This window comes from Protopterus annectens, chromosome 2.part1 (genome assembly GCF_019279795.1).
Source record: "Protopterus annectens isolate FY-2018-M chromosome 2.part1, PAN1.0, whole genome shotgun sequence".
NCBI lineage: Eukaryota > Metazoa > Chordata > Ceratodontiformes > Protopteridae > Protopterus > Protopterus annectens.
This window is the reverse complement of record NC_056729.1, coordinates 829,755,133-829,781,275: the sequence shown is the minus strand read 5'-3', so window position 1 is coordinate 829,781,275 and position 26,143 is coordinate 829,755,133.

Sequence of the window (26,143 nt, the reverse complement as noted above, 5' to 3'; positions counted from 1 at the left end):
CCAGGTGACTGGGTATATGTGAAAGCTTTTCAGAGGAAAAACTGCCTGAGCCTGAGGTGGAAGGGGTCTTTCCAGGTCCTGCTCACTACTCTAACTGCAGTTCGCTGTGCAGGACTACCAACGTGGATCCATTTGTCTTATTGCAAGAAGACCTGTCGTGTAGGGACTCCAGATGAATCATCGCAGCCAACAGATGGAGATCAAGGTATGACAGATAAATCATCTGTCCAGTGAGAAGGTCAACTTCAGTAGCAGTCCACGATGAATCCTGTGACAACAGGTACTTTTGCTTTGTTTCTGCTGCTGTTTCCTTCTATAAACTGGTAGAGAGAAAACAGTTTCTTGCTGGTCCTTTGGCAATATGCCAAAAATCGAAATAAAACAAACTGCTGGATATGTTCGCATATACCTCATCATTCCAAGGAAGGGATTCCTATGATTCCCATCCCTGCATCACAGGTGTCATTTGAAAAAGACCTTAATGACATCAGCTTAACCTGATGTAATGTAACTGATTTTTCAAAGATTGCGTCTCTTCAACTTGCAACCACACATCATGGAGACACATGTTATGCCGGAAATGGGACTATACCAGTAGGAAAAAGCAAATGTAATGATACCAGGCATGAAAGGGTGTTAGACTCTTTGCACTTAAAAAGCTATGACTGGGGGCATGGCATGGGCATGATAAGTGACCGTCACTACATCTGTGGTCATTGTGCCTACCCCTGGTTGCCTCCAGACTGGTCTGGATGTTGCTTTGTAGGCTATATTACTCCTACTATTAAACATTTCGAACACCCACCAGCAGGTAGACTGAGAAATAAGTGAGCAATCCACTGGACTGAGCAAGTATTTTCAATTTTTAATCCTGGGTATGGAGTGCAAAGGAGCATGCTTGAAATCACCATACTTGTCCAAATTCTACAGGAGGTGGTCAACAAAACTTCACATCACATAAAGATGGCAAACCGAGAAATGACTAAAATGCGAACTGTGGTGTTACAAAATCAAATGGCACTTGATATAATGTTTGCTGCAAAAGGGGGGTCATGCGCCCTCATTGGGAGCCATTGCTGTTCATATATTTGTTAAAAAGCAAAGATAATTTGTATGCAGGGCTGGGAAAAATACATCTTCATAAGCCACAGTATTGCTGTCTTTTAAACTGCATTCTTTTAGAATGTAATAAGAGATAATAGTACATGTTGCATGACTTGAGGCATGTAGTTATTACAAAAAGGAATTTGTTAGCCTAACTCCTCCGGGCTAAGAATGCGTTGTTGCTAGAGCAGGTTTGAAACATCCAAGGTCAGAAACAAGACCCTTTGGAAGCAGATGAATCATGTATAGGAAGGTGTTCATGTGAAGTCTAAGATGAAAATCACGAGGGATGAGGACATTTGAAAAGTTTTCTATAAGACACAGTCATTATAACGTCATGAAATTGCATGAACAGTTTGATAACAAAATGTATTTAATTGCAGTTTTTGTATGTAAAGTGACAATGCTTCATCAAGAATTATAAAGACTAACTAACTCCCAGCGCTGTAAAAAAAAAATTTCTGTTTGCACATCCTAAAGTGTTGTTACTGACTAGAGGCATATAAGGTACATTCTTAATGTTATTTATTTATGACTATAACACATGTTACTACCTACTTTAGAGTTTTCCCATGCAAACAGGGTTTATCTGGTGTTCTCTGTAATATCAATTGATTAGAAAAAACATACATTTATTAAACGGTAATGCAGTGGGAAATAAGGTGAAGTCATTAGTTTTATTCAGGTAGAGCTATCGATTGCAATACTTGCAGTAGGTGTTTCTTAAAGTGGGTAAGCACAGCTGGTGTTTACATGGTTGTAGTGGATTCTGTGAAGCCAAAAACACATTGTTTTCTTAATCTGTAACCTAACATATAAAATCTGCTATACAACATAAGCAATTTTTATTACTGTGTCATTTTCAGACTGCAACATGTGTGCTGCATTAATCTGACATCTCAACATTGAGAAATTATGGTTTTCCTAGCATTTTGTTTCATTTCACCTATAAACCACATGTTTTCTACGGTGTTCATAAGTTCATATTCAAACACTGCACCATCTGTAGCACTGGTTCAGCTGACCAGTAGTCAAAAGGAACAGTGAATGTTGCTGAATGCTACTGAATGCCACATCACAGAATAACAGTTTGTAATCTAAACTGACTGAATATGCTGGCTGACATAAAGTGTTAGATATACTCTCTCCTCCAGTACTCTTTGACATATGAACTAAAACAATGAGATGAGTATTTCTAGACATACTCCCCAACACAAAAAAACTTAATTTGTGTGCATTTTCCAAACTAAATTAAATACTGATTCACTTATTTCATTTTATTTCAGCATTTCAGGATTCCATGATTTACTGTGATGTCAAATAATATTCCCTATGTCATGATTTATCTGCGAGTATCATAGAATTCCATAACACATGTCAGTTAACACAAAATTCTGAGGACAGAATCCTGAAAAGTTAAAGCGCCGTATCCCTAATGTTTTGTACATGAACCTGGAAACGGTTTTGAAGAATATAATCTGTGTAACAAAATATATGTTTGGAGTCCAGCCACTTCTTCACCCTCCATGATGAAAGATGTGTCCCGCCCCCACAACCTCACTACTTAATTATCCAATTTTTCTTACTTCGATTTCATGCCACTTTGGAAATTAGTACAATACCTGAATTTACTAAAAGCAGATAATGCACTTTGTAGATGATAGACCATGTAATTGAATGTACAGGGGAGTTTAAACCTTAGTTTATAAATCTTCCCAACTGCATCCAAATAATTTGGTAAGACGTAACAGTACTTCTGATTCAGGACTCAAGTGGAATATAACACAGATTGACCTTGGCCGACTTGATTTAATTTAAATGTATACAGTCTATATCCCACCTCCTCATATGTAACAATAGCACAAAATACCATTGCTGATATCTATTCTAATTCAAAGCACAGCAAATCAATAGTTCTAGGTGGTATCAATTTTGTCTGGAATTGTTCTGTTAAAAGTCATCTTACTTCTTTCCTTTCCAGTATTAATTTGAACAACTGATTCACAGAATCATAGATATTCCAAGGCTGCTAAACTTAACATGACCATCCGTGCCTTGCCAGTAACCTCCCTTCGGCAGCACCTCCTTTCTCCAAGAGATCCATACTTGTCAGACCTGGAATAAATTTGAGGATAAGCATCCAGTCATCTAGTTTATGTTTAAAGGAAGATTAATAGTCACACTGCTTAACATCCAGGAAAAATGCATTCCAAAAGTTCAGAAGGTGTTGGGTTATAAACATGTCCCTTCACTGCATTTTAGTTATCTGATAGTGAAGGTTGAGGTCACTGGATTTATTACTCGTGGAGATATTGGGCTTGTGGCAAAGCAGGACATGCAGGATGATTGGGTCTCTAATGGCACAGTAAATGAGACACAGCTCTTCCTTCAAAAGTAAGGGATATTAGGCCTGTGATCTTTTTTGGTTACAAAACCTTGAGATCCTTCTAATTGCTTGACATATTTAGTGAGATACATGCTAAACATGGCATTGTGCTTGATAACTGACCAGATCAATGTTGAGTATGAGGGAGTGATTACGTCTTTAGACCTTGCTGATATTCCACTGGCAATTAGCAGGAATAAATAAAATGATTTTCTAACAGCTGATGACACATGAGGGTCAAAGGAAATGGAGCTATCAACCCAAATACCCAGGTCACTTACTAATATTTTGTTTTATATTGATGTGTTCTCCATATAGTATAATGAGTGGAGGGATTGTGTACAAAAAGTGATAATGCTAGACTTATTAACATTTAGTTTGAATTCCTTTTAGTGCACCAAGTATTTATTAGGATGGCTTGGATATCATATGGTAATTTAGCAATAGCCCTCCCACCTTTGTAGTTTTCTGCATACTTTGTTAGATAGAGATCCTTGCTTTCTGCTTGGAGATCTGAAAAATAAATATCAAAAAGGAGAAGTCCCAGCTTTGAGCCCTGTGGGACACCAATAGTCACGTGCATACTTTATACTTACTCACCCACTCTCACAGGCCTTTTACTGCTGAAGGTGAAGCTACATTAACACTTCAGCATATTTTACTCTTATAAGTATAATATATCCATGGAAAGACACTGAAAAGCCCATAACTATAAAATTAGATGCTGTGACTTGAGTCAAGTATTTGGAGGTCAGACACCTTGTCTTTGTATCCATGAACATACTACCTCACTGACTGTTTATGGTGGTAAACCATCTGGGGGGTTCTTCCTGCTCTGTTCACTTCGCTCACTCCACTCCCCTGCCCTTCAACCATATCCCACGCACACCCAGCACCTCAACTCTTATCCTAAACAAATCACTCCCACTCATTCCTATGATCTAATTAAATACAACTCTACCTTGTCCACACCTATATTTCATTCACACCTTACTTTCTTTTATTTAGCCAAACGTTTCTGCTCTCCCTAACATCCATTACCTTGAATTCTCATCCCTTCTACTATAATTCTTTGCATCTTTCCCTACTTTACCATCACAATACAATCACCACCTCATACTATCTTACATTAACTTCAGGCTTGCCACCTTCTCTTCTGCTATACATACAAACTAAGATTGCACCATAATTTTACTACTGACCAATCCATCTCTCCCACCCCTGCGTACCACAAGCTGCAAGGCAAAACACCTAACTACATTGTCAAAGCCAACTCTGAAGTCAAAAGATTTCCAGCCTTACCTTCAGCTGCACACATATCACATGATAACATAATCTCTGTTTACACTTGATATTACATTCAAACACACAAATACCACTTTTACTATTTTTAAACCCACTATCATAGTTGAGATGCTTCTCCTAACCTGCCTAGCCTCTTTACTCTTAATACTCAACCTCGCTACAGCTATACCTTCACATACTCCCACACAGCAGTACACATCAACAACCTCCTCCAACCCTCTCTCCAATAAATAACACAGCTTCTCACATATCACCTCTCAGCTTTTCCCCTATACTCTCCCATATTATTCAAGCCACAAATTGGCCTCCTCACCTCTTATGAAACCACACTTGACACCAGTACCATCACTTAGGAATAAAAAACACTTCACATGGTACTCCTTCCTCATTACCTATCTGCTCAAATGTGGAGACATACATCCTAACCCTGGCCCACCCTCTAATCCTAATCACAACAGTAACCCTAAAGATTTAAACATACTTACACTGAACATTAGAAGTATATGTAATAAAATAGCCCTACTGCATGACTGGATTGATCAAAATAAACCTGACATATTAGCCCTTACCAAAACATGGCTACACCCCAATGTAAAAGACTCAGAAATAATACCTATAAACTCTGCAATAACCAGACAAAATAGATCTAAAAAAAAGGGGAGGGATAGCACTTATATATCCCTCTATGCTCAACATCACTCCCTACACCAGTAATATACCCATCTTTTCCAATGCTGAGGTACTAATCTCTTTTTTGGATTCTCAACATATCAAAAAGAATTTGCATAATAGTAATATATATCTCACCAGGTAACAATATACCAGTGCTGGAAAATATTTTATCCTGGACATCCAAAACAATAAACCTTGAAACAATAATCTTAGGAGACATAAATATAGATTGGCAAACCATAGCTTCCAACTCCCCCACTAATAGTATAAATCTATATGTTTTTCTCAGATTATCAATGCTCCAACAAGATACAGCAAAGATCTTACCTGCCAATCCACCCTATACTGGATCCTAGTATCCCACCCTGCCAATTACCCCTCTTCTGGTACACTGTCTAGCTCTCTTAGTGATCATTTGTCAGCGTATTCTCTTAGAACAATCCCCCAACACCTAAGAGTACACACTATAAAATCAGTTAGGAATTCAACTATTTTTTGTCAGCATACATTCAACAATCTCCTACATGAAATAGACTGGACACCCCTTAAACAACTACTCCTTAACAATGCTGTACTATACCTTAATAACACCTTTCTTCACATACTTAATACACTAGCTCCCATTTGTATGAAAAGAATCATAAAGAACTCACCATGGCTCTCTAAGGAATGTAAACACCTGATGAAGCAAAGGGACCTAGCCTGGTCAACCTGGAAACAAAACAAAAATTAACAAAATCATGTTCTTTTCAAAACGCTACGTAACAAAGTGACAAAACTAATCAACAGAGATAAGAAGTCATATCATTCCCAGCTTCAACTTCAGCATAAAATCAACCCCCAGTAAAATTGGGCACTCCATATCTTCTCTACTTAACCCTGGAAACAATGGAGAGCACACCCTATCACCTGATATCCTTCCATCACAAATAGCTGAAAACTTTAACAAGCACTTCATACAATCAATTTTGGGCCTACTAACACCCCTAATGCTGGACCCTCCCACCCTTCAACCTATTCAGACACCAACCCCAGACCATCAACTACTTCTAACTCTGTCATTATTAACCCCCCTACTCCACAAAACATCATACAAACCCCATTCTCATTTCAGTCTTTACCCACTGACACCATAAAGAAACTGCTACAAAAACTAAAACCCTGCTCTACCTCAGCTGACAATCTTCCACCACACTATCTCAAACTGGGTGCTAACTCAGTTGCCTACCCAGTCAGTGTCCTTATAAATAGTTCATTGTCTGAATCAGAAGTACCTACCATATTGAAACACTCTCACATCACCCCAATGCACAAAGGAGGCAATTTCTGTCCTATGTCCACCTTGTCACCCATATCCAAAATTCTCGAGAGAGGTATCCATCAACAGGTAATGCAATATCTATTGCAAAACAACCTTTTAACCAAAACCCAACATGGCTTCCGACTTTGCCACAGCACAACTACAGCCCTATTATCTTTTACAGACACTGTGAGCAAGGCCAGAGATGCAGGATGCTATACAACCTCAGTATTCCTTGATCTCTCCAAGGCCTTTGATATAGTGTCTTACCTTTTACTTTTGAGCACACTGTCTAACTCAGGCTTCTCACATAACACAGTAAAATGGTTTCAGAGCTACCTTAAGGATCATAAACAAGCAGTGAAATGGTCCACTAAACTCTCACCCTTTCTTCACAACCCTACTGGAGTCCCTCAAGGCTCAATCCTAGGACCCCTACTCTTTAACATTTTCACAAACAACCTTCACACTAGCTCTCACCCTGGGACCTTCATTCAGTATGCTGATGATTCCACCATAATGTGTACTGCTCAATCACTACCAGAACTACTTTCAAAAATTCAACAGTCCTTTACTGCAGTCGAATCCTGGCTAAGAAATGCCCAACTCTTTCTTAATCCAAAGAAGACAAAACTACTACTCTTTCATTCCAAACACATCTCCACTGTCACTGATTATATTAACATCCTTGCATCTGACAACACTGTCATAGAAATAGTGCAGGAAACTAAACTTCTAGGCATTATCATTGACAATAAACATTCATTTGACACCCATATACAGCAAATTATAAAGAAAACTCATCAAAAACTAGGACTCTTATATAGAAACAAACATTTCTTTACTGCAGCAACCAAAACTACCCTTGCAAAAACATTTTTACTTCCCTCCCTTCTTTATGGTGCCCCTATCCTAACTAACTTACAAACTTCTACCCTAAGCAAGATGGAACAGTGCTACAACAAAGTACCAAAGTTTGCCACAAACTCTTAATATCACACACACCACTGTAAACCACTCTTAGAATTAAACTCACTTGAACTCCCCAACCAACTTGCCTTTATTCAGCTATCCACCTTCCACAACCTTATTTTCAAGCCTACTGCCTGCACTGCACTAGCCAATCTAGTTACACCTTATACACCAAATAGATTCCTACGATCAGAAGACACAAATATCTTAGCTAACTCAAAACCCACAAGAAAACCAGGTCATGCTCTGTATTCATACTCTGTCTCTACACTCTGGAATTCACTACCTCTAGCTATCAGGTCTATGCCTGGCCTAACTCATTTCACAGCCTCTTTAAAAATCATCTCAAAAATACATGGCTCTGCTCCTGCATAAAGCCTGCCTAATGCTCAGGTCTTCCTCTTCTTCCACACCAGCCTCACCCTCCTCTTCTGTCACATTTCAATCCCTCACAATTTGCAAGATCTTAAGGCTCTTCTAACTCCTCCTCGGTTTCTATACCATATCCTTAAGCTACTACTCAGGCTGTATTGCTTCTATTCTTCCTAACTCTCTTACTATCTGTCTGCATCACTAACTTTCTGGCTGCTACTTTCCTAACAAACTAACATTTTATTTGTCATATACTATAACAGTCAATGTCACACATTGCACTACCTATGTACTATTTTTTGGACACTATGTACATCATTCATGGTGAGAGTGACTATTATTTTCTATAATAAGGTATAATTGTCTATAGTTAGGTCCAACAAGCATCTAAAAAAATTTAAAGCTGTTACCAAAGAATACCTGCAAAATTAATGGACTTGCCACTGTATTCACCCTCCTTAAACAAAGTACTACTTTAAAACTCCACCATCTGTTCTATCTTATAAGTTCCTTACTATGACACCATCAGATAACCTCATGCTTTCTACTACTCTTTAAAGATAACTTAGAAGAGGGAGTCTACTGTAACTTTTTGTGTTGTTAATATGTACTGTATGCCTACTGCCAATTACTGTTACAGGTCTATTTTGCTGCTTTATTTTCATTAATTTATTTCCACTAATTTGTTACTGTATACATTCCAAACTTCTTCTATTCTTCTGCTTTTTCTGTTATGTCCTTATGGCTAATTTTTTGTATAATCTGTAGGAGCTTTTCTCCCCGGGCCTCTGCTGAAAAAGGGCTACTTAGCTGAGTCGGACTAAACCAGTCAACAAATGTAAAATAAATAAATAAATAAATAAATAATGTTTTATCTCTATAGAATTGTCTAGATGTGTACTAATATATTGCAACATCTTGTAAGATAGTTTGTTCTTTCAACTTATTTTTGTACAGTATTTGTAATGTAATTTGTATTGGATTGGATTATATTGTATTTCTATTGTACTGTATGCAGAGCTTTTCTCCCCAGGCCTCTGCTGAAAACACGTTCTATAGAACCAGTCAGACCATCCCAGTAAACAAATGTCAAATAAGTAAATAAATAAATGAATAATGAGGCAGCTGCTTGCAACTCACACATTTTGGGTTCTCTCTTCCAGCTAGTATTCGGTCTATCTAACTTCATATGGACTCATTTTTAAAGCTTAGCTGTTGAATCATGCCAGCATAGGGAATGGTGACAAATGCCTTGACACGTCCAAGATTCACAGTATGCACTGCATGGCCACAACCTAAAGCCTCTGTAACCCTTGCAAAGAAGTTTACTGAACTAAATAGACAGGATCTACCTTCACAAGGTTGAACTGTCTGGGATTAAGTCTAACAAGAGTCGCAATTTTGGAGTTTATGAAATCAATTATAATAAATGTCATGACTTTGTCAATGATGATTGCAATGCTGAAAGGTAAATAATTACCTGGTTTAGTTGTAAGGCCACCCTTACAAAGGGGCATTGCCACTACAGTGCTCCACTCATCATGGACAAAACCAGTAACTAAACTTTGGTTAAGCATTTTGACAAGTGTATCTTTAAGGGCATGTTTAATACTATTAATAAAGCAAGAAAATATAGTGTAATTTCCAATGCAGGAAGTATTTTTGGTCTTAGATTTTTAGTTTTCTAACATAGCTAAAGAAGAATTTATAATTATCTTTTGCTTCAGAGGCTAAGCTAAGTTCACGGACTCCTTTTGTAGACCTGATAGTGTTCATTTTTTTGTAATACTTTTCATATTATCATTGGATCTACGAAGTAATTTAAGGAACTTCTTTCTTTCCTTTGTTGTATAGTTTCTTTATGGCAATGGACCACCAGAATGGCTTATTTGTCATTTGCTGAGATACTTGTTTCTGGCAGGGACTACTAACTCTATATTTTTCTAAATGGGTGTAGAATTCCTTAGAAAAATCTCACATAGGTTACCCTTGTGGGTCATTTTAAGCCTAGACAATTTCCCTTTTTGGGCTCGAAATAACCTATCCTTTTTGGTTAGAGCATGACCTTACCCATCCCATGGTCAATAGTTATAATACAGATCTAAATTGTGCCAGAAAATGGACAGGGATAAACTTTGTTTAATGTGGATGGGGGGGGGGGGGTTCTGTTCCACAGAAGCAGTATCCCCTGTGAGATATACATGTCCCTCCAAATAGTTCTGTTGATGCTGCAGAAGAGGTTTAAATCCCAAGACTGAGTATTTCTGATGCAATTTGACTTCCTGATGTGCAGTAAATCCATCAGTAATGGGTTGGAGGATGCCTTGTATGCCAGACACAGGTCAAATTTTAGCAGTCTGTAGGATATCAAGCATAGTGACAGGCCTTTGAATTGGCCCACGTAGGACATAATGTTTAGTCCTTTTATTACTTTAGTAAGGTATCTCTGTGGACACTGCAGTTGTTGCATGTTTCTGGACAGATACATGCCAAAGGGTATATTATATTCAATGATTGGCATAATGTGGGCTGAGTATAGGGGGACAATGGCATACATAAATCAAAACACAATCTCTTTGTTTATAAGTTGTACAACATAGAAGGGCTTTCTTACAACAATAAACAAATATTGATTAAAAATTAAGTCACTGCCCACATAAGTTCCCAAATCCTGAACAACTGGGTCAACTCTTAGGGTGTATTGTTAATCCGGTAGTTCCCTGTGGTAGATGGCTTTCCAAAGGATGCAATAATGCATTATTGGCATCATATTTCAGACCATGATTTTGACACTAGTTATTTATTTGAGACAAAACTTCTTGCAGGATGCCAGGAAGGAAGTGCTCTTTTTGCATTTAAACCAATAATGACCTTGGGTATGTGTGCTAATGGTGCCTCAGAGAAATGTTCAATATATGATATTATAAAACATACACCACAAAAATAATTTGTCTTATCACCCTGCCTAATGCAATTAGTGACAGCATTCTTTTATTTCTGATTGGTTTTTGAAAGCATAGACATTTTCTGGGTCATGCTTTATGAATCAGAAGTACAACTCAAAGTAATAATGCAACATGATTAAAGGACCTGTGCCTCATGCACTGGACCCCAGTCATCAGTTATTAGAATCTTACTTCAGCTCTTTCCTTCTTTTAAAACCTTCCCAAACCTATTCAGGACAAGCTCTACCAATGTAGAAAAAGACAACTTAAGAATACCCAGCCTCCCTTGCCTTCATCAGACCGGAGACATATGATCAGAAACAGGGACCAGCCTTGGCATGATAGGGAAACAAATGATCAGAAAAGTAATCACATTTTGGTCAAAACAAATACAGTCAAGGTTTTATACTAAAGAAATTAGCAAACTCAGCTTGATGAACTGTACTCTACCGCATATAGTAAAAACTGTTATATATTTCCCTCTAGTAACTATAACTATACACTTTCCAAAGTTGTAACAGGCTCTCCTTTTACTCATCTACACACCTTGCTAGAATCTCTCTCATTCCTCTACAAGTTTATAAACAACAAACTCATAAAACAGCAAAAAGACAAACCCGACTTTAGCTATAACCCACATTTACACATGCTGCACCCAAAAATACTACTAGTAGGTAGCTCAGTCCTGTTAAAACTCCTATTGTGCATTTATAACTTAACACTTGACCATAATATTCTCTCCAAGCATCAAGCATGGCACCATCACTCCAAATGGTTGCCCATTTGCCAAAGTCATGGGAAAATAATTTATAACTTAACTTAAAAATATATTATAAAGTGCAATATTTTGACTGATAAAAAACATGGATAAGTCTTAAATACAGGTCCTTCACAGACATTTATCAGCTTCCCATTTCTGTATATAGTAAAATGTATAGTGACATACTAACTGGTGACATTTTTCTGTATGTCAGACATGCTTTTGAAATGCTGACTTTTCCCACACAGACTCAGAGAGTATGGCTTGTCAGAAGACATTATGAGAGGGATTCAGAACCACCTTCTCAATTGTACTTTCATAATTTTTAATAAGAACACACTATTTGAAGCTGATGTACTTACAGAAAGCTTCATCTTTTATTTATTTTGTATACTAATATGTTCCCCTGGGGCTAAACTCACATTATTATGCATATATTATGCAGATTGGATTGTACTTATTTCAGCCACAAAAGTCACTCAGTACTAGATACAGGGACCTGCAAAAAAAACTTTGCAGCCATTCTGAAATGTCTTGTCTCTAATAAGTTGACAATCAATGCAGAAAAGGTCATTAGTTATATTATTTGGGGCAGCAAAAAGACTAAAAACTGTCCATACCTTACTTTAGTAATTAGAGATATCTTTGACTATTAGACCAAAATATCATCTTTAAACATCATGTTGGTAAACAGACTGAGAAAGCCATGAGTCATAGGTTTTCTACAAAGTTGTTAGCCTTGTAACAGCAGAAGCTAGGACATCCATCGCCATCAATGTTCAGGTACCAAAAGCTGAATATTAATTTCCTGTGATGGCCCTGCACGCAGTTTAAAATATTGAGCTTCTCCAAAAAGCAGAAAACTAAATTATCATATTTTCCTATCATCCTTCAATGAACGCCATAGCCAAAGCTCTGTAAAAACTAAACAGATGACAATCACAGCTGGATCTAAATTGCTAGTCTATTCTCTAAATTTCATTCTGCATGCTATATTATGCTGTTATTCTTTCACACTTAATAACATGGCTGATGATTCTCAGATGAATTTGAATCTGCCTGAATGTCACTGCTATCAGCTGAGAATGTAGGCACATTACACATGGCTGAAAAAATGAGTGTGAAGCCATGCTACATCCATGGTGGGAGAGTAATACAATAGCAGCAATTCTGGAGACATATTTGGCTGTGGATGTGAATTTCTCTGCAGAGGACGTACATGTAGTAGATTATTCCATCACTGTGCATCCTGACAAATGGAGCTTTTAGGTTCTGAGATTAGAATTATGTAAGAACTTGAGTATACTGTCCATCTAACAGTGACCATACAATATGTCCAGGCTGACCACCACAACATATCCAAAAAGTAAAAAGATCCATGGATGTAAAAGAGCAAACTATGCAAAGTATTGTCCATGCCCAGCCTATTGTCAATAGTGTTATTTTTATTTATTTTATTTTATTTTACATTTGTCGACTGGGATAGTCAGACTAGATACATGTCCATTTTCAGCAGAGGCCCAGTGAGAAAAGCTCCAAGGGTAAGCAGATACAGCATTACATAATACCAGCATTACATATTACAAACAGACTATTTACAGAGATTACATAAGTAAGCAAGTTAAACAAGTCCCACAGGTTAGAGTTAATCCCGAGTGTAAATCAGGATTAAATTAAATTACACATTAAGATGGTTAACAGATTTTTACACATTCTAGAGAGAGTTAGCCAGGCTTGATACAGTGACATAGCCAGTTAAGTGACAAATGTTGTTTGAGTCTTGTTTTAAATTGACCTAAGGTGGAAAGTAAGGTAATATCAGCTGGAAGAAAGTTCTAGGATCTACTTACAGAGTTTGCAAAGAGAGAGTCACTGGCTGTGTTATTAATTTTGCTTGTCTGAATTAGTGGTTTGTTATAGGATTGAAGCGGTCTAGGATTGTTATAGGGGGTGATAATATTTTTAAGTGCAGAAGTATTGTCCGGATTATAGAGGATTTTATAGGCCATAATCAGTTGGTTATACTGGATTAGGCTGGGTAGTTCAAGCCACCCAAGCTGGTTTAGACTGATGCAATGATGTGTCCTAAATGGCAGCCCAGTGGCAAACCTGGCAATGTGGTTGTAGCAAGCTGAAAGTTTGTTAAGGACAGTCTTGTTTAAATTCGAGAGTAGAGGGGATGCATACAGAAGGGTTGAAAGAAGGTGAGAGCGAGCTATGGCAATTTTAGCTGGAGGGGTTAGGAAGGCTTTTATTCTGTAAAGTGACCCTAGTTTTTTATTGATGGTTTTGATAGTTTGGTTAACATGTAGGTTGAATTTTAGATTATTATCTATGATGACACCTAATAGTTTTGTAGACAGGTCAGGGGAGATTATTGTGCCATCATTTGAATTTATGGTAAAGGTGAAAGCGGAAGACCTACGTGTTGGTGAAAATAACAGCATTTTAGTTTTTTTGGGATTTAAGATCAGATGACCTTCAGAAAGCCAGTTTTCTATTGTATTAAAGGTGGTCTGGGTAGCTGACCATAACTCTACTGGAGATGTGGCGAGCAAATCAGAGTAGAGTCATCAGCATATTGGATACAGCTGATTTTTGGGATGACAGTATAAAGGCCGTTAATGAAGATGGAGAACAGCCTTGTGGTACTCCAAGGGTGTTAGGTAGAAGGTTAGAGAGTTTGTTCTGCCAGAGGACAGCCTGCTGTCGACCATTCAGGTAGGATTGAAACCATTGAAGGGCTCTAGTATCTAGACAGAATGTTTGCAGGGTGTGGATTAAAAGTTGGTGATCAACCATATCGAATGCATTGGAAAGATCCAAGAAGAGGGCTGAGGATATATAATTATTGTTGCAATTATGGTTTATGGTGTTGGTAAAGGCTAGGAGGGCTGAAGCAGTGCTGTGATGAGGACGGAAGGCATGCTGAGTGTCTGCCATAAGGTGATTCTGGATTAGGTGGTGCATGAGTTGTCTATGAATACATTTTTCCATAATCTTTGCAAGTGGAGGGAGTATAGCTATTGGCCTATAATTGGAGAATTCAGTAGAGCTGCCTGCTTTGTGAAGTAGGATTACATAGGATATTTTCCAGATGGTGGGAATTTTAGCTTCTACTATGGTTTGATTGATTAGTATTCAGATGGGGTAAGCAATAGCATCAGCTGATTTTTGTAGGTACTCAGCAGGGAGTTGATCAGCAGAAAGTGTAGTGGGTTTTAATGTTTTGATCAAGGTACGGATAAGTAAAGTGATGACTGGTTGGAAGCTGAATGCGAGTAGGTTTCTAGGGGTGCTACTTTCAGGACCAGGGGAGCTAGGAGGTAGTTGGCTAGCTAGGGCTTGAATTGTCTCAGTAAAGAATCAGTTGAAACTGTTGGAAACTTCTTCAGGGGTTTTATCAATTGTAGCAGCAGGGATTGGGGTTGAAGTTTGTCCAGGATGTAGTAAATTATTTAAACCTGCCCAAAACTTCTGAGGGTTATTTTGATTTACTGTCTGTAAATTACAGTAGTATTGTTTTTTGTCTTGTAAAATGGATTTTTTAGTTTCGTTCCTGGATTGCCTGTATTTAATGTGATCTTGGGGGTCTTTAGAAGAATGCCATAAACCTCATGCTTTGTTTCCAAGGGTAATTTTGAGTTTAGACTCTTTAGAAAGCCATAGTGCAGTTTTTGCCTTTGTTCTCCTTGAACAAACAGGTGCATGCAAATCAAGGATCTCAAGGAATTTGTTGTTAAAGTATGCTACTGCTTCCTCTAAGGGGAGGTGTTTTAGAATAGACCAATTACATGAGTTTAGTTCTTGTTGGAATTTGGCAGGGTCAAAGTTTATATTGTTTCTAACCTTTCTGAGTAAGGATTGTTGGGAATTAATGGCTTTGTGCTTAATTACATATGTGAAAAGATGATTGCTTAGGCCATCAGGGAGGGTACCAGAGGTGTACAGTTGGGAGTGACTATTTATGAGTACCCAGTCAAGTATGCTTTCTTTTTGGTTGAGTTTACCTATCCTGGTAGGGGTAGATGTGATGTGTGTAAATGCATGCAGGTTAATATGGGTGGATGGGGATTATGAGGAACAGGTGCCCCAGTCTATGTTAAAGTCTCCAAGTAGTAGGGTTTCTTGGGGGTAGTGACATGATAGCCAGTGCAGGATATCTTCAAGTGTAGATATATTGTTACCTGGGGGTATGTACATACAGATGATATTAATGCATTTATTTTTATTAAGTTGCAATTTGGTGGAAAGAATCTCCGAGTTATTAATCTGAGGTGGTTGTATTACATCTATGGTGACATTCAACTCAGATTTATAGAGTACAGCAACCTCACCCCCCTTCCTCGAAGCACGATCCAGCCTGTGTATGTTGTACCCAGGTGGTAACACTTCATTGTCTGTAGTGTTAGGTTTTAACCAGGTTTAGTAACCCAAAATCACACAAAACCACAAAACAAAAACTCCAATGCGCAGTCCAGTATCAATAAAAGATTTCCTCCATAGTAGAAATGCAATTCCTTCAATATTCCACTGCAGTTCAGCAAAAATTACAAATTTTAATGAAAAAACAATAAAAGACAGTAAAAAGCAACCAGATTGAGCGCTTTCATCTCCTCCACGGAGACTTCATCAGAATCTACATTTTTCCACTCACCCTCAGTTTAAATAATGGTTCCAATTGTTTAATTAGTTAATTAGATTTGAAATCCTATAAGCTGGCCATAAATTAATACAAATTTTAACACTTTCTTGCATGAAACCTTTCCAAAAAAGAGGTTGTTAAAAAAGTTATAGAAAGATACATTGTTTAAAACTCATCCAAAACAGTACAATAGGAAAAACAGGACTTCCATCAGAAACTTGTTTTGTTAAAAAACAATAGAAAAAATGTTGTACACAATCTTGTAAATGAGATATGTCAACCTTAAATAGGTATAAAGTTTGTAATACGTATAAAATACTGAGCTAAAGGTTCATTGTTGTTCCATTAAGTGTTCATATTAAAAAAATCTTATTAGAAAATTCTTATTAAAAAATGTTATTATACAAGTTCATTTTAAAAAATAAAAAATGATGTAGTATATAAATATTCTATTAAAATATATTATAAATACATATATTATACCATAAAATAGAATAACATGAGGTAAAATGAAATAAAATGTTATGTATGATAAAATGAAATAAAATGTTGTATAAGATAAAATGGTGACCTTAGTGGTGCCTCTTGGGGTCCTCTGACAAGATCTTGAGTGCAGGGTTGATAGATATGTGGTCATTTAATCCATTATTCCCACATGCATCCAGTCTTAACTGCCAGATCATTTCCCTAAATTCAATTTTAGTTTCCCAGTCCCCTCCTCTCTCGTGCTTACCCACTTCTTCCAATATCCAAAATTTAAAATCAGCCTCCTTACACGTTCTGGTGTGTCTAAAGAGTGCATTTGTGTCATTCATCTTAGTAATATCTCTATTATGTTCATATATGCGGGCCCTTAAATTACGTTCGTTTTTTCCAATATAATATTTCCAACACTTCTTACAATAACACAAATACACCACCCCCTTTGTGTAACAACTATAATATTTATTTCCCATCAACCGCCTATTTAGAGTGGGGAGGTCAAGATCTTTAGTCCCTGCTATAAATGAACATTGTGCACATCTACCACATTTGAATGTGCCATATTTAGTGCATGTTCCCCCTTTCACTTTTGTGTTTTTCTTTTTCTCAAATATATTTCTTAAGTTCTTATTTTTCCTAAAAGTGTATCTAGGTGTTTGCTTAAACACATCTACTTTGGTGGGCATTCTACTGAACATTCCCCAGATCTCATTTATGCATCTCTTTATCCATCCCACACCCTTAAAGTGTGTCAAAATTAAATAGGGCAGGCTCTTTTCTTTATCTTTGTTGTTACTATTTATTTCATCTACTTCGACACCCCCAGCGTTGGTCAGTAATGGTTTATATACCATATCCCATTTATTCAGTACAAACTCCTTGTTTTTCACAATCATGTGGTCTGGGTATCCTCTATCCTTAAACATGTTTTGGAGGATCTCCATTTCCTGTATTAGGTCAATTCTATCAGATGTCATCCTGGCCGCTCTAATCATTTGACCTTTTATTATATTCACTTTAGAATGGTAGGGGTGGTCGCTCGTAAAATGTAGATAGGAATTAGAAAAACAATCCTTCCTATATATTCTAGATTTATATTTGTTTTTAATATGATCCTTTATTATTTTTACATCTAGGTAATGTGTTTCATCTGTATTTATTTCGAATGTAAATTTTAGGAATTCTGTACTATTATTCATATAGTCAATGAACTCTGTTATTTTTTCTTTGCTTCCATCCCATAGAATGAAAATATCGTCCAAAAATCTATAATACCCGCTGATGAATGTGTAAAAAATCGAGTTGAAAATAAATTGTCTTTCCCAAAATAACATAATGATATTTGCGTAAATGGGTGCACAGGCTGACCCCATAGCCACACCATCTATCTGATGGTATATGTCACCTTGAAAGTAAATATAATTATATTTCAGCACAAGTTCCATATTCTCTAAAACCAATTTAAAATCATCCGGTGTTAACATTTTCATTTCCACTAACATTTTTTTCAAACCAATCAAGCCCTGTATTGTGTGGAATAACTGAAAATAAATCTTTTACATCAACAGTCACAAAAATTGTGCTTTCCTTGTAGGGTTTGGACCCAATCTTGGTAAGGAAGTCCCAAGAATCAATTAAAATGTGGGGGTATTTTTTGTAAAATTCCTTTAGTTTAAAATCTACGAAAATTGCCAGAGGTTGTGTCTTGGATCCTTGTGAGGATACTATAGGTCTTAGGGGCGGGTTTTCCCTGTCTTTGTGTATTTTTGGTATACCAAAAATAACTGGAATAACCGGTTTTGATACTTTCAGAAAATTGTACAGTTCTTTGTCTATAAGTCCTTGTAATAAGTTGTCTTCCAAAATCATATCTATTTTCCTGTATGAGATGTTTACCTCATTTCTAGATACTAAAGTGTACCGGTTATCTTTGTCTAATATATCACATATTCTCTTGGTATAGTCCCATGTGTCCATTAGGACTACCCCACCACCCTTATCTGGCTTCATAATCCATAAATTAACATTGTCCCTTAGTTCTTCTAAAATGTGTGTTTCGTCTTTAGTTAAATTATCTATTGTTGTTACTTGCTTGTTGTACCCATCTCTTATTGTACCTGTAACACATTTTTCAAAATTTAAAATATCATGATGTAAGGGAGGGTTAAAAGTACTAGCTTTCTTAAGACTACTTCTGTTGTTATTGTTATTCCTTTCCTGGAACATATGAAATAAATTCAATTTTCTTGTAAAAAGTTTAATGTCTAATAAAATCTCATCTATACTCGTTTTTTTAACAGGGACAAATGTAAAACCTTTTGTAAAAAGATTAAAGTGTTCTTGTTTTATCTCTATATCAGTGTAGTTGTAAATAAAAAAGTTATCCTGTGAGTAAATACCCAACCTGGGTCCATTATTTCTATCAGTGTCATTTGAGTCGTTGTCTGATATGTTTGCATGATACAGTGGGGAGAGATTCATCACTGACTCTCCATGCCCCCCCTCCTTCTCTGTGGTGGAATATAATAGTTCCTCGTAACTGTTGCATAGGAGGGTTGGTGTTCCAAGTTCCTTATCCTTTCGGACCTTCTCGGTCCTTGTTCCTCTAAAGGGATTCCTCTATTAGTGCCTTCTTGTGAATGATAATTATGTATATAACCTTGTTCTTCCTGATACCCTCCGTGTTCATAGGCTTCATTCCCTATGTCTTTTCTTCTATTGAAAAAAATACCTTCATTATAGTTATACTTCACCCTAAAAATCCTATTGTCACAGTAGTAAGCTCTCCCCATTCTATAATCATACAGGTCCCTTTCTAATTTCCTAGTTTTTCTGTTCTGTTTTTTTTAAAATAACATTGTCGACATCATGCATAGTCCTAAAGTAAATATTTTTGTACTCATCAATCGAAAATAAAAGGTCTGAGTTGATTTCACCATTGAGTCTATCAATTTCAGTTTTACAGTCAACCATAGTTTCCTCATTGTTTTTAATCATTGCCTTTAAAATGGCCAGCCCACAATCATTTAATATATTAACAATGGTTTTAAAAAATTCAGAGTCAAAAACAGTGTTGTTAGGGAACTTATTAACCAGGTTTCAGATAAACAGAGAATCTCAGGGGAGTGGACATCCAGAAGTGCATGCAATTCATGTACCTTGTTATTAATGCTTCCAATATTGAGATGACAGGCTAGGAGAGAGTTAGTTGGCCTATTAATTGTAGGTTTGTAGCTTAGATTGCAAGTAGAGGGGTTATGTGTATCTGAAGTGGGTAGGCCAGGGTTGGGGTGAATATCACCACCAAGTATTAGGTTAAGTCTATGCTTGGTGATGAACTTCAGGAATTTGTTTATTAGTTTGTGGTAGTGTTTGGATCTAGAGCTAATGTGCCTGGGGTTGAGATGTTGATAGACTGAACAAGATGTTGGATAGGACCTGGTACTGTAAGTATGGTTGAAGGTCAGAGGATTTACAGCTGGGGTGATAGTATGGCCTTTCGGGACCTGAAATCCCGTGAGAAACTGTTTTTCATACAAGGTAAGGAGGTATGGTGCGAACAAGAGGGGTAGTAAAGAAGAATACATCATTATCTGTGATTCAGCTAGTGAGTTAAGGAATTATTTTACCTAGTGATGCAACACCAGAAGATAGAGTGGTGAGGGAAAGGTACTGGAAGGGGGATGGGAGAATGCCAGATGAAAGCTAATAGGCGCTATTAAAATGTAGGTAGAAGAATGGGGGTGGGAGGAATTATCCCAGATGAAAGCAGATAGGATCTACAAAGTGGGGGAGTGACTATAGTATTATACATTTAGTGGTACTGGGGTGGGAAGGAATTGGGGGCAGGGAGGGGAGCTAAAAGATCCCGAGCGCAGCGAGGGCAAATGTAGCGGGGCTATTGCAGTTTAGAAGGTTTCCTAAGGTGTCCTGAAGCTATAAGGTAAGTATTATAGTTCTTAATGGAAGAGTCAGTTTACTTAAGTTACAGGGGAAGGAGGCAAACACTCAAGTAGAAAAAGAGCCCTATGGCTGACCAAAATGGTGACCTGCTTAATTACATAGCACTGTAAGTGAAAGCTTAACAAATGCTTTTTGTGTGCAACCTGCTCTGCTTAAATGCTGAGAGAAACTCTTTGCAGTCCTGTAGACTCCATTTTGTAGGGAACTGTAGAGTTCAATCTGCTTAAATACTGAGAGAAACTGTTTGCAGTCCTGTGGACTCCATTTTGTCAGGAACTGTAGAGTTCAATCTGCTTAAATACTGAGAGAAACTGTTTGCAGTCCTGTGGACTCCGTTTTGTCAGGAACTGTAGAGTTCAATCTGCTTAAATGCTGAGAGAAACTGTTTACAGTCCTCTAAACTCCATTTTGTAGGGAACTGTAGAGTTCAATCTGCTTAAATGCTGAGAGAAACTGTTTGCAGTCCTGTAGACTCCGTTTTGTAGGGAACTGTAGAGTTCAATCTGCTTAAATGCTGAGAGAAACTGTTTGCAGTCCTGTAGACTCCATTTTGTAGGGAACTGTAGAGTTTAAACTGCGTCACACCAGGTCAACCAATGGGAGAAGAGAGAGGGAAATCCTAAGCACCTAGATTTGAAAAATCATTCATTATAACATGCTGAGGTTTTGTGATGCAATTATATATATATATATATATATATATATTATATATATATATATATATATATATATTATATATTATATATATATATATATATATATATATATGTCTATATATATATATATATATATATATATATAGAGAGAGAGATATAGATATACTTTTTTGCCATATCTAAAAAAATGGCATCTATGATATACATCACACATGATGGTACAGAGCAGCACCACCATGAATGGATGTCTTTTTGATGCTTGTTTTTGCCATTGCAGGCTCTGTTTCTTGCTCTTTAAAATTATGTCGTGACTTAAGATCTGCCAGACATGCTAACCACAGCCAGACAGCCACATCCAAATAGGGTTGATGGTGATCTATCCTCAGTAGCTTGTTTTTATGGAGCACTAGTTGATAAGGCAAAAAAAGTATATCTATATCTATCTTTCTTTCTCTCTCTCTCTCTCTCTCTATATATATATATATATATATATATATATATATAGACATATAATTGCATCACAAAACCTCAACATGTTATAATACATGAGTTGTGACTGCACCTGATCTAGTATTAATATATTACAACATCCACCTCAGATACTCTGGATATAGTTCCATCTCACACAGTAACAAATAGTAAAACAATGTGTTTCTGTGTTTGTGTGTGTGTGTGTGTGTGTGTGTGTGTGTGTGTGTGTGTGTGTGTGTGTGTGTGTGTGTGTGTGTGTGTGTGTGTGTGTGTGTGTGTGTGCCCAATGGAAAGATGCATCCCTGGCAACTCTCTTGTTGTTGTTGTTTGTTAGTTTATGTATGGATGTATTTATGTCATGGCAGCAAGCGTGTGACCTACTTGCACATACTCCATACATCCTACACATTGCACATGCTCCCTCAGCTTCCCACTTCCCACTGCCAGATGGCTTAAGAAAGCTACAGCAGCCACAAGGTTAGTCAGGGAACATTTTTCATAGTATAAAGGTAAGCTCCTGCTGTTAGGATGTCTTACATTCGGTGCTAATACTTATGTCAGCTGCTTTCCCTTTCTCACACCTTCTCACACCTTGTCATCTTTGAATGCTTCTCTTCTTTCAAACCGACTCTATTATCCTTTGCCTTTACTCTGATCCAATTGTTTGGAGTGCAAAGCAGATTGGTTCAAATTTTGAATTTCTTGAAATAAATAGTCAGGCTTGTGCATTTTCTTTAATATGAATGCTTCTGCCTGTTACTTTTCATGAGGTTACCTATTGTTGTTCAGTATAGTAAGCAGAACAGCAAAGAAAGGAGCAGTTTTAGCTGAAAGTCTTGGTGCACAGTAAACAACACACTGAAATATAACGCAAATGCAAACATGGCCAAAGAGCTGAGGTTTAAAAAAAAAAAATTGCAGGGGTGAAGAGCTTATCTGTCTAGTGTATTAGATTTAACTTACAATTTTATAAAGCACCATTAAATTTGCACAATGTGTCAAGTATGCATAATTTACTTTAATATACTTTATCACTTCACCAAGCAAGCTAAGCAGAAAATCACTTGTGTACTGGTGGTGGTGCTGCGGTAGCGTTGTCGCCTCACAGTAAGATGTTGTCCTGTTCGATTTTCAGCTAAAGCGTCTTTAGTGTGGAGACATCCGTGAATGGGTGTACCTTCGTTGAAGGTTGTGCATCAGGCCTGGCAAGTTGGTACATAAAAATCTACTGCCAATCATTAGCGGACCAGAGTTCCGCTGTGGCGACCCCTAACCGGGAAAAGCCTAAAGATACAACATACAACAACTTGAAAGGAGAAAAGCCAAATTTACAGTAAAAAATTTCATGGAGTCATAATTGTTCAAAGGTATAGACACTATAATGTCTGAAAAAAATTGTTAGTCTCAGCATCTTTTCATGGTATTAATAGCACTAACATATTTTTGTCACTCATACCTTAAGGGTATGATTCCCATACCTTGTATTTTAGTTAGCAAAGTTTGTCAGGTTGCTGTTAACTCAAGCTAAAGTAAAATGAGTTTTTTAAAAGCATGAAAATTATGATGATGAACTTAGCACAACAACCAAATGCTATGCTATTCTTATTAAAATTATCTAAACAGTAACAATGACAGTTTTGTTTTCTTGCTATATGAATCAGAAGCTAAAGTTTGCATATTCATTTATATTTAAGAAGGCTTGGAGGAACAAAGACTCCAAATTAAAAAAAATGTCTTCAAGTTAGTCATTAACGCTGGAGTTTATATAATCCCTTGTTGCTGTACCTCCCATATGCAACTAGGGCTGGAGAAGGTTTTTACTGATCAACAGCCACCCAACAGGCTCACTTGCTGTGAAGTCAATGGCACACAAATGTGATGCCTCCCTTCTAAAGGTTAGAACTTTCCTTGTCCACCTGTCACAGTGGGCAGCTTATTACAGAGGAAAGCAGACTCTGAAGAATGTACATGCAAAACTTAAGAATGTCACTGGAAAAGCAAGTCAGAAGACAGAAAGGAGACAGTAAAAATGAATGATCTGTTTCATTACATTTACATCTCTCGTCAGTGTCTCAGCCCTCATTTCTACTCAAATATTTAGTATATTAAGTATGGAGGATTGCTCTTGACTGTCTTAGGTTAGCCACTGCATGACTAGATGATTGCGGTGTGTGAGCTGAATCTGATGAAAGATGTCACCCGAAATGTGCATATATCCTCAAATTAGAAGACAATGACATTACAAGTTACACATGGTTAAGTGAGTTTTTCCTGCATGTTACTTACAAGTTAAAATATTTTCTTTAAGAAAAAGGTTCAACTAAAGTTAATGAAATGGCAATGAAAGAAATCATTTTGATGACATAAGTAGAAACTCCTGGCCAACCTGTATAATAAGCCACTGTTGTGAGAAACTAAATCAGAATGTTGCCTTTGTGTTCCTTAGAAGGTGACCATATAACAGTGAAGCTTTAGTATTTATTTTGCTTATTTTGTTTTACATTTTAGCATTTTTATACAGTAGGCCAGCAAAAGCTATGTTGTTTCGTGCACACAAATAAAAGACCTTCAAAGTAATTGCTTTTCTCAGTCTGAGAAATGTCATTCTAATTAAGACCTTGAGCTTCATCAAGTATAATATATATGAATAAAACTGGTGCCTTGCAAGCCTTTATTTTATATTTGTTCCTAGCTGATACAAGGCTGATGAGCCTTGTACAATAATTAAAGAGTGTCATTTCATGGGGGATGATATAAGACTGAGAAAGAGGTACTTCACTAAAGATGTGTACAACAAACTTGCCTGGGAGACTGTGACAATGTGATATTTATGCAGACAAAAGGGGCATATGTGATCAGTAGAAGTACAATTATATAATACTGAGATACTATGGATCCATAATGCAGATGATCAGCCATATATACAGTGCATATAATCATTAGAAAGCAAAATGGTGAGAATGGCGCTTTCAGACACAGTGAGAAAGAATCAACAGGAGTGAAGCATCACAGGATGGGTGGGTTTAGCATAATGGTTAAGTTCTTAACCTTATATACACAAGAGACACAGTCTGATTCTGACCTCAGGTTATTGCCTTGGCTTAAAATGGTCCTTCAAGGAAGTTATCCTAGTATTCACCGATAAAGCTATTAACCTATCTGCTGCAGATCAGAGAAAGGGCATTCACAGCTACTGTGAGTATTGGACTATACTGAATTGAGCAGTCTAAAACCAATAACCCTTCCAGGCCTAGCTTTCTGGGCACAGTGCAACTGACAGTCAATTTGACATTTAGATATATGAAATAAATGTATGTATGTATTTATGTATCTGTGTATTTATTTCAGTTCATTAACTGGTGCAGAGAACTGATCACAGCAGACCGGTTTCAATCTCAACATGGGAAATACAGAAAATCTTAACATGAGAAATAAAGTCATTAAATTAAGGAAAAGATACAATGAGATGAAGACTACGCATAGTTTGGCATATGCGATATAGTAATGAAACAATTTGTAGAAGAAATTATGTTGTTAGAGAGAAAACTAACATGAATTTACATATTTACATGGTTGATTAAAAAAAGAACATATATGGGAGGGGGTCAGGATGAGATATAGTTAAAGAACACTGCTACAAGTCAGGTGGTAAGAAGAAAAAAAAACATGGAGTGAAGTTGTCAGTGCTAAATTGTTTGACCTGAGTTGAAACAGTTATATTTGGATTGTTTAAGAAGGAATACAATTATGTATGCCACATCATACTTGACATTATTCCTATCTCTTCCCTTGCTGAAATAAGATTTATTTGTTTATTTATTTGTGTGTTTGATTATTTGTTTATTTGTTTCTTTGTTTGCTTGCCTATTCATTTCTGTTGGCCAGGGAGAGACGGACAGCATTGCCCTTTTACAAAACACATGGAATGAAAATCTGCAAGAATAATAAAATCAAAGTAGAATCAGATAAATTATCTAGGAACAGTACACATGAAAGATAATTATTTAAAATATTTGACAACAGTTATGGGATGTACTCCACTGGTTACACACCTTCAGGAATATACAAAATATATAGAGTGTATTCAAATTAGGCATAGAGAGTATTCA